This window comes from Quercus lobata, chromosome 10, assembly GCF_001633185.2.
Source record: "Quercus lobata isolate SW786 chromosome 10, ValleyOak3.0 Primary Assembly, whole genome shotgun sequence".
NCBI lineage: Eukaryota > Viridiplantae > Streptophyta > Magnoliopsida > Fagales > Fagaceae > Quercus > Quercus lobata.
In genome coordinates, this window is record NC_044913.1 from 3,617,849 (window position 1) to 3,628,494 (window position 10,646).

At 35.4% G+C, this 10,646-nt stretch overlaps 1 non-coding gene across 1 annotated transcript; it reads left to right on the forward strand.

The window, feature by feature from the left end:
- Positions 1-2,055: 2,055 nt before the first annotated feature.
- On the forward strand, positions 2,056-2,162 carry LOC115966123. Its single transcript, XR_004086313.1, has one exon. It is a non-coding gene; the product is annotated as a small nucleolar RNA snoR109 (small nucleolar RNA).
- The last annotated feature ends 8,484 nt before the right edge of the window (positions 2,163-10,646 follow it).

Genomic DNA, 10,646 nt, shown 5'->3' on the forward strand with positions numbered 1-10,646 from the left:
ACACGACATGTTTAACTCGTTTAATTAACAAGTCATGTATAAGTCAATACAAATGACCTATTTAATAACCTATTTGATTAATAGATCATACCTTACTTGAATAACATGTTATTAATTCCTATATATCTAAAATTAAAATAAAATTACAACAATAAATATAGTAACAAATATATAATTAGAAAAAAAAAGCAATAATAACAATATGTCAAAAGCTAATACCTTTATAAGCTAAACGGGTTAGATGAGTTCGTATGTTGAACATGAGCATGAATCATTTATTAAACAGGTCAGCCGTGTTGACTTGAATATGACCCAAAGTTGTTTAGCCTCAACCCATGACCTGTTTATAAATGGGTTAGTCGTGTCAGTTTCGCAGGTCGTGCTAAATTTTGTCATCCCTACTCACATCCATAACACACTGCCATCACCACCCATAAACCTCTCTCTCACTCTCTCTCTCTCTGCTCGATTCTACCCCCTTAGCCTCTCACGCATCGATCCTAACAACACCAGATTCATAATTCACCATTATACCCACCATCTAATCTAATCCACTTCAACCAAGCAAAAAAAAAAGAAAAAAAGAAAAAAAAGAAAAAGAAAATCCCAACCACGACTGTACCATCTCAAAGCAAGCCATAACCCACTAATAGCAATCCTAAATCAGAGAGAGAGAGAGAGAGAGAGAGAGAGAGAGAGAGAGAGAGAGAGAGAGAGAGAGAGAGAGAGAGAGAGAGAGAGAGAGAGAGAGAGAGATTATTTTATTAAAGGAAGAGCGAGAATTTTGAATAAAAAACTATATTTAATTTTTATTAACGGGCTATAGTAATTGCTTCAGATACCAAGTTATTGTAGCTATATGTAAAACAAATATTAGATATACTAACTCAGATATGAGAAGTTTTTATATTTATTTATTTGATGTTTTAATAGCAATTTGGGTGTTCTAAACCACTCAATGTAGAGCATTAGCACCAGGTTAGCTAAATGCAAAATTTTTAGCATTTAACATACTATACATCAAAAACCCATAAATATCAGATATTTCAAATGCTAAATAAATTTGGTCTTACTATTGGCACGGTATAGATAGAAATGCTATTTAAAAAAAAAAAATCATTTTTCTCTTTGCTCTCACCTGGTCTATTGTCTATCTAGTTTCTTTTCAGCCTTTCTCACTTTCACTCTTAGACATGCATTGACCTTTCCCCGCAACCGAGCTCTCTCTCTCTCTCTCTCTCTCTCTCTCTCTCTCTCTCTCTCTCTCTCTCTCTGAGTTGTAGTGGTTTGGTTTTTCTTTTCTTGATCTTCAAATATGGGTGATGGGGTTTTCAGTTATGTTTTTTGCAAGGAGTTTTTGTTTTGATTTGGGTTTTGTGAGGGCTTGTGGTGGTGGGTTGCGATTTTGGTGGTGGTGGAGGATTTTATGGAGGTTTTATGGTGGTGGAAGGTTTTGGGTTTATGGTAGTGGAGAGTTTTGGGGTGGAACTATTATAGAATATGAGAAAAAGAGAGAGAGAGAGAGAGAGAGAGAGAGAGGAATAAAAAAAAAGAGTAGATGTGATAAATTTGAGATGTGAATGTGGTGTAGAGTGTTTCTAAAAAAAAAAAAAGAAAAAAAAAGAAGAGATGTGATGTACAGTAACTGAGTAAGTTAATTGTATGTTAAATTTAATAAATTAACTTTTTAACGTGTTAAACGCTAAATTTTTTAGAGGATATTATACTAGTGCTATCTGCTGTGTCAACATCTTGATCTGACCACATAACATGAAGATGAGTGGCTGAGATCATTCCTGCCCATCTATAAAGACAGCAACTAGGGGTTTTAGGTATCGGCATCATTGTATTATCTCTCATATCTCACAGTTTTCACAGCCGCTCTCTTTCAAATTTCATTAGCTCTGTTGTTCTAACTTATCTAACTCTGAACTTCATTCAATCTCTTTTTTTTCTTTTTTCATATTTGATATTGATGTATTTGGTAGTGGCTACATGTACCAAGAGAAGGGTGAGAAACTTTGATCAATACCCTTGTTCTTGAATTTGCCAAAGTGGCTGTAGCTAAATCAAACATCTTTGAGAAGTTAACTGGCCGGTTGTTGTGAGATCTCTTTGATTTCTCTCTGTCAACTAATCTGCTTACCGAACTTCTCACACTTTTTTTCTTCTTAAAGCCAAAAAAAAAAAAAAAAAAATTGTGATGTTGAAAGAGAAGGGAGAGAAGATGGAAATGGCATAGGATTTAGCCATTTTGAGAGACCCTTCTCAAAGATCAACCATTACAGAGTCACCTTCCAGGCAAGCTGCTTTGATTTCCAGCAGCTTGCGTCTATCGGTGCCTATATACACCATAAAATCTTCTTCAGCGTTTTACAACCTTTTTTTTTTTTTTTTTTTTTATGTTTTTCATAAAATTGCTTCAAGATTTCTAAAATGTTAAATCTATTTCAAATTTTCCCTTTTCATATTTATTTTTCTGGATGTAGGTTATATCTTTCTTCGTTTTTAATTTTTAATTTTTTACTATTTTGTATTGAATGTAATGTCAACTTCTTTTTAATTTTTGATTACGAATATGTTTGTTTAATTTTATTTATTTATTTATTTTTAACTCAAGAGTATATTTGTTTATATGTAGCTTGTTAAAATTGTACTCTTAAATTTTATTACTATTTATGACCCTGCGCAGTTTAATCAATCAAGAATCATATTAATATGTGAATTAAGAAAAATATTTTAATTATTAAAAATATATTATCAATTAAAAAAATGTATTTTAAATATAAACATTAGTGCCTTTATACCCATCAATATGAAATAGAAACCGATAAAAAAACAAAGATTTATTGCAACAACAAAAAAAAAAAAAAAGAACAACTAAGAGGTACTAAGATTTAATGCAACGACAAAAAAAATCAACTAAGAGGTGGACTCATAAAGAAAAACATAGATTTATTGCCAAAAAAAAAAAAAAAAACCAAACACAAGTGGGCAAAAGACCAAAAGCAGAGTTCTGACTTCAGAGGTGCTCATTTAGCCAAAACATGAGTAGCCTTGTTATAATCATGATTTACTCAATTAACATCTAATAAACTGAAATGCATAGCAAGAGTTTGAATTTCATATACAAAATTAAGTAGTTTTCAGGAGATATGTTGCTTGGGAGCTTTGATTGTATCAATGCTATTTTTGGAATCACCCTCCACTCCAACATTGTGTATATTCAATTGGCTTGCCAAAATAATAATTGCCTAGTGAATTGCTTCCTCTGCTTGGGCAAGGATGTTGGTATCGACCTTTTTCACATTGGCAAACACCAAAACCCCTCTCCAATCTCTAGCAACTACCGCAACATATGCCGAGTTGTCACCCATAGCAATGTCACAGTTTAGTTTCAAGGTTCCGTGCCTAGGCTTCCTCTCCATCTCCTGGGCACACTGCTTAAAGGCCTAGAGTTGGAATTACTTGACAAGCAACAATGTTCCAAAAATAATTTTTGCAGCTTCCTACTCAAATCCTCTTGAGATGGCTTCAGATTTTTATGAATTACTTGGTTTCTAGCTTTCCATACAAGATCAAGAGCAAGGGCACCAAATAATAGGAATTGCTCTTTCTGCATAACATCAAGCTGATAACTATCTGTTTTGATGCCCCATTGACTTGCAAACCAAATAGATCTCGCAAATTAGCAATGAGAAAATAATGTAATGACTAATGTGGTTTCTACTTCAGAATCACACATGGGGCAATTTGATTCTATGTTAGGAACATACCTGCTTAACATTTCTTTGGATGGAAGCAAGTCCGCAGCAGTCCTCCACAGCAGCATTTTAAGCTTTTCAAGTTTTCATGAAGATTTGACTACCAAATTCTACTCATTAGATGGTCTTCATTCCCCATACTTGCATTTGTGGCTGCCTTTTATGCTGACTTAACAGAGTAAGCACCATTTTTTGATTTGACCCAAGCCCACCTATTTTCTTTACCATTTCTCCAAAATGGAATATTTAATTGAATCTCTGTCAATTAAACTATTAAAGCATGAAGTTGGTCAAGTCTCAACCTGTTTTTGAATTGTTCATAATCTTTGTTTTCCATCAAAATATGAAATAGAAACCTTGGCTAACGTATTCTAAATGTGCAAGGCATCAAAGCTTAAGATTTACTAACTTAATAAGAAATGCAAATTCGCATGAGTTTAAACTATACCTTAAAGATTAGGGTAAATATTTATATGTAATAACTTTTCCCTTAAGTGAGCTTTTACAAAGAGGATTTAACCCATACTACACTCACCCTTTTAATTATTTGGGCTACTTACTATTTTTATTTATCTTACCAAAGAACTAAAGAAAAGAAAAATAAATGTAATAGAGGGTATAATATAAATTTGTGAAAAAAATAAAAATAAATATACCAAAATAAAAAGTAATAATAAAGATCTCATAAGAGCAATTACTCATAAAACAAATTTGAAAGTTTAACTAATTTATAAAGATTATTTTAAACTACATGAGATCTATCTTATGCTCAAAACCTAATTAACTTGATGTATGGATACATACACACACTACATATCGTCAATCATTTAGTCGATTTAGATATTCATTAATTCTCTATCATAAGTGTAGGGGCCAACTAATCAGAAGGTACTATTAAAAGCTGTACGAATTGGGCCTAAGGCCCAATCCTAGGATATTAACTAATCCGAGGATGGTCAAATAAGGTTATTATGGGAATGGTATGATAAGAAAAAATAAGGATTGTGTGTGATAGTCCAAAATATGTCCGAGGAGGAAAGTCATCTTGGAAACAAAGGTCCGAGATTAGTAAGGATGTCTTATCATCCTGGACATCCTTTAAAGTTGTATCATGATTAGAAGTCAGACATTAGATAAGGGATGAGTAAAGGGAGGCAACAAATATCTTCAAAAGCTGCTACCTCCACATTAAATACATCCCAGCTAACTCTCTGGCCGCATTAATGTGGAGGTGATACCTGAACAGTAGTTAAGCAGCCTTACAGCTGCTAGTTGAAGGTTCTGGGAGGTGTTAGATGGGACAAGAAGAAGTTCCTAGAACCTAACCTACACGTGTATGGTAGAGATGATACCAAGATTATAGTATATAGCATAGAGAGGTGGCCAAAAAGAAGGGATTGGAAAAACTAAGAAATCTTTGTAATAATCCTTTGAACTCTTGTATCTTTGTTCATCAATAAGACATTATAACATAGCTCCTCAGGTCGTGCCGAGGACAGTTTTTCTTATCTTAATTGTGTTTGATTTCCATTTTGAATCTAACATGTTGATTATTATGTTCATGTAATAAAAATAAGCATGTTTCAACTCAAATCTCTATGTTATTTGTTGAATATGCCATACCCATTTTGATTCATATGATCCTCGATTGCTTTATACGCTTAATATTTAATTACATGTATATATAACATGAGATTTGATTGGATATATAACATGAGATTTGATTGGATTTATGTTGGGGATAACAAATTTTTAGATTTATTTTTAACAAAAAAATTATTGGGCTACTTGATTGAGCTCAATAAAATAACACATTCATGGTTTTTTTTTTTTTTTTCATCTACAAAGTTTGGATTACATACTTGACACTTCACTTGTTGTATCTGTAAATTTCTTTTCTATAGTATAAATAATGTATTAAATGACAATATAATTACTTTTTATTTTTATTATTATTTTACTAATTCTAAGAAACTAGAATGCCAAAAAGAAATATAAAAATATTGTTAACTGAATATGTCAATTGTTAAAGATCAAAAAAAAAAAAAAATGTCAATTGTTCTTTCCTATTATATCTGCTTAGGTATGATTAATATCTAGAATTATTGTAATATAATATAGTCATGTAAGAATGCTATTTGAATGGACCCAATATTTCAAACCACTTACTAACCAATAAAAAAACGAGTGAAATGTAAAGGTTCTTAATTTGGTATAAAGTAATTGGTATTAAAAACAAGAGAGTTAATAATGCACTGACGACGGTAATGACAGTATATACCGTAAACATATTGGATAAAATATCGAACTATTTTAGAGATTTTTGGGGTGTTTGAATTTGTACAAAAAAAAATAATTAATTAATTTTTTTAAAATTATTAAATGTGTTATTTAAGCTAATACATTAAGCTAATATACTTGGACTAATGTTTGGACATATAAATTTGTGGGTTTTAACTTATATGTTTATAAACAGATACATAAATAAAAAAACACAAACTGTCTTAAGTACATAGCAATAATCTTGACATAGTATATCAATATAATTAGCTGGTTCCGGAATATTTTGTTCCCTTGACTAAATTGAAATGACATTTGGTAAACTCCCTTGATGAAATGCAATATAGCATTTGCCTTTATTTTTATTTTATTTTATTATTATTTTTTTTAAGGGGGAAAACTAGAAACTTTAATTAAAATCGGCTAAATCAGCCTGAAGTACAAAATAAAATTGTGATGGAATATCCTCCGTCCATACTAAAAAATCTGGAATATCAATAACATATCTAATAAGACTATAAACAACTGAGTTACCTTATCTCTTTGCATGAGAGTAAAGTAATTGATCAAAACACTGAGCATAAAACTTCACATCTTCGACCAGCAATCCAAAGGGAGCCAAAGAATCATCTTCATCAAGCAAGGCTTTAAAAATGACCAACAAATCGCCCTCCAGCACAACCTTGGAAATTCCGATCTTTGAAGCAAAAGAAAAGGCCTTTGCCGGCCGCTACAGGTGCTTCTATGTCCTCACCACTATAGGGTTGAGATAACTTTTGAGAGCACGAGGCAATGACTAAGCCCAAGTTGTTACTAATGACCACCCCTATCCCAATCTTGTTCTCACTGGAAAAAACAGTCCATCAAAATTAATTTTCATGTAATTTACTGGAGGAGATTGCCAACGACTCCTAAGTCCTAATTCGAGGTTGACATACTGCCGGCATTGTTGGACAAGCCAGAAATTCATACTTGTCTCTCGGAAGTTGAGCGACCTTTTGAAGAGCACAAGCAGTTTGATGGAGATTGGAGACATGGAAAATTAATTAATATGATCCTTTCCATTTGCCTTAATGACATGGAAAATTTTCCTTTCCATTTAATTAAAATTGAACCATTTCATGATTCATATTAGATATTAAAGGTGTATTCAATGTCACATTAAATATAAGAGATAAAACGAAGTTAATTCTATATGAAAATACAAGCCTTTAACACAAATTATTTTTTATTTATTGGGAAGCAAATGGTGGCCAAAATTCCTAGTTTTAAATTTAAGTTCTCCACAAATCTTGGACCTTTCAATTCCAATTATTACATATTTAATTTGACCTATGAAAAATATATAAGTATATGTTTCATGCCAATGGTTTTTAGGGAACCTAAAAAAAAAAAAAATCATTGGCATGAAACATATACTTACAAATTTTAACAAGATTGTGCAATAGAGAAGGTGTTGGAGGCATATGTAATAAATAAATACTATGCATATTAACATTTGACATTTTGGATTTATTTGGTCAACTCAAAGTTAACTTTTTTTTTTTTTTTTTTTTGAGAAACCAAACCCGTAGGTCATAAAAATTAACTTGTTATAATGCTAAATTAGTTTTTTTTTAACCTTTTATAGGTTAGTTTTAATTCAATTTATTCAAATCTATAAACCAAGTTAACGATTTATTTTTTTTATGAACAAAGAAACCACTACATTTATATTTATAATCATTTGTGTCCTTTTGGATTTATTTATGAAACAATATAATTGTAAAAAGTATAAATATTAACATAAGATAAACATAAATATAAACATAATAATTGTGGGTCCGGGAAGTTTACAATCCGGCCCAAATTCTATCTGGGCCCAGGGCCCGTGCCAAGGAGGTCGTGTGTCGAGGACGAATGATTGAAGGCCGAGGTGTCAAGGGGAACGGTTGAAGACTACCCTGTCCTCGGCACTCCAGGACTTCGATGGGAAGATCAACGTCTTGGTGAAGGCTATCCCCAAACAGCCCCCTGAAGGGGATGTGAGTGGAATAGGGCCCACATGGAGGTACGGTGCGAAATAGGTTCAAGGAAAATACGTCCCCTCCACATTAAATGCACCGACCAACGTCCTGATCATGTTAATGAGAAAAGACGCTTGGACGGTGTAACTTCGATCCTCGCGACTAAACAGAAAAGTAAGAAGGGACAGCTGATGGGACAGGTACAGAAGTAAGCACCTGCCTGACCAACAAATGGAGGGATAGGATCAACCAAGAAGGGCTATATAATGTAAAAGTTAGTGCGCCAAAAAGAGGGCTGGGAAAAATGGCCAAAAACCAGAGCCTTCTAGCCTGCCTCTAGGAGAAAGACTCTAGGGGCGAAGACGACTTGACCATGTATGGATATCACGAAAAACCCACCGCCTGGTGACCAAGGCCTAACCTTTCAAACCCACGCTTTACAAATGATATTGTTTGGGCTTTTTTATGTGCGAACTCATCACTGCTACGGTTCGTTACGAAATCGTGTCCTTACAATTGGTGCCGTCTGTGGGGAAGGGCTTGTGTTTTGGCATAGGCAGTAGGTCGAGAGAGTTCCTTTGTCATTTCTAACAGACGGTTATAGAGTTCTAGTGTTAAGTTTCACTAGGGGCTATGATTCCTGACTAGGGGCTACGCTTGGTAGCGTCAACCGCATGGATGGTTCTAGGAGCTTGGCTGAGGAGCTAATTTCCCTAAAGCCAAGGTCCCACGCGAGAAAACTGAGTTTTGGACAGAACCAAGGTATTGTATGGTCCTCGGACTCAAACCTATGGGGAAACCAACTACTTGGATGAGAAAACTGAGTTTTGGACAGAACCAAGGTATTGTATGGTCCTCGGACTCAAACCTATGGGGAAACCAATTACTTAGATGAGAAAGCTGAGTTTTGGACAGAACCAAGGTATTGTATGGTCCTCGGACTCAAACCTATGGGGAAACCAATTACTTGGATGAGAAAGCTGAGTTTTGGACATAACCAAGGTATTGTATGGTCCTCGGACTTAAACCTATGGGGAAACCAATTACTTGGATGAGAAAACTGAGTTTTGGACAGAATCAAGGTATTGTATGGTCCTCGGACTTAAACCTATGGGGAAACCAACTACTTGGATGAGAAAACTGAGTTTTGGACAGAACCAAGGTATTGTATGGTCCTCGGACTCAAACCTATGGGGAAACCAACTACTTGGATGAGAAAACTGAGTTTTGGACAGAACTAAGGTATTGTATGGTCCTCAGACTCAAACCTACGGGGAAACCAACTACTTAGATGAGAAAATTGAGTTTTGGATAGAACCAAGGTATTGTATGGTCCTCGGACCATGCAATATTCGTACATGGGGAAACCAACCACTTTCAGGAAACCTGGGCACTAAGCAAGACTTAGCAGCTACACGTGATATCTAAAATGATACCTATATCTTAGTTGAATGAGGGTTAGAAATGAGTCTAAAGGCTCTGCGGGTACAAATAAGCTAGGGTTTGAAACATGATGTTAAATGTATCGCATGCACAAATATTCGTACATGTTAAGATGAATTAGTGCAGGATTCATAAACAATATTAAGTATCAGCGAGGACAATTAACAAGTAACCAGAAGGAAAAAGGAAGAAAAAGATTTCATATATACATGTTCAAACGGTTTCAAATTATTAACAGATTAGAAAGTTTTCAAAATAAAAAGAAACAAGTTGATCGTTAAACTAAAAACAAATACAAAAGCCTAGCCAAGATTTCTACTTTTTTAGTTTTGCGTCGGCCACGTCCTAGGAAGAAGGAACGGGATCAGCTTCGACGCCCTGGAGGATAGTCCCTTCTGGGGAAGGCTGAACAAGGTCAGTATCGGTACTCTGGGGGACCACAGCAAGGGGGATTGCCTGTGGCGGCTGGGCAAGTGTGGCTGGCTCCTCAGCACTAGACATCTGAATGCCAACCACGGGCTCAGTAACCTTTTTAGGTGCCTCAGGGTCCATATGCTGAGATATTTCTATCACATCCTGAAGTTCTCCCTCTTTGAGCATCTTGCCAGAAGAGCCGCTGACCTGTAAGTATTCCGCCTGAGCGACCCCTTCCTCGGGTTGGTCACCCATAGTCACGGAGCTGGTGGAAGTGGCCTCGCGGATGGCAGTAGGGTAGAATATGTTCTCCGCCTTCCACAAATCAGATGAAGCATCCACCCCAGCTCGCTTCAATGCCTCTTCCCAAACCTGGGAGCAATAAAACCTGCACACTCCAGGAATCTGGGCTTTAAGGATGGCTTGGGTTTCGGTCACCCCTGCATTGTAACCATCATCCTCGGCCGTTTCCTTGGCAACCTCTGCCTCATTACGGGTAAACTCGGCCACCTGCTTGACCCTTAGGGCTTCATCAAGGGCATATTTCGCCACCCCTTTGTCATGCTCGGCCGCGGCCAGCTTCTTATTTAAACCCTCGATCAGATCTTTGGCTATTCGCAACTGATCCTCGGCTTCAAGTACACACTTTGTTTGGTCCTCGGCCTGTTTTTGGGCGCTATCTAGGCCCGCCGAGACGCTATCCCTCTCACGGATAGCTATTGTTAAGTCAGCCTTGGCC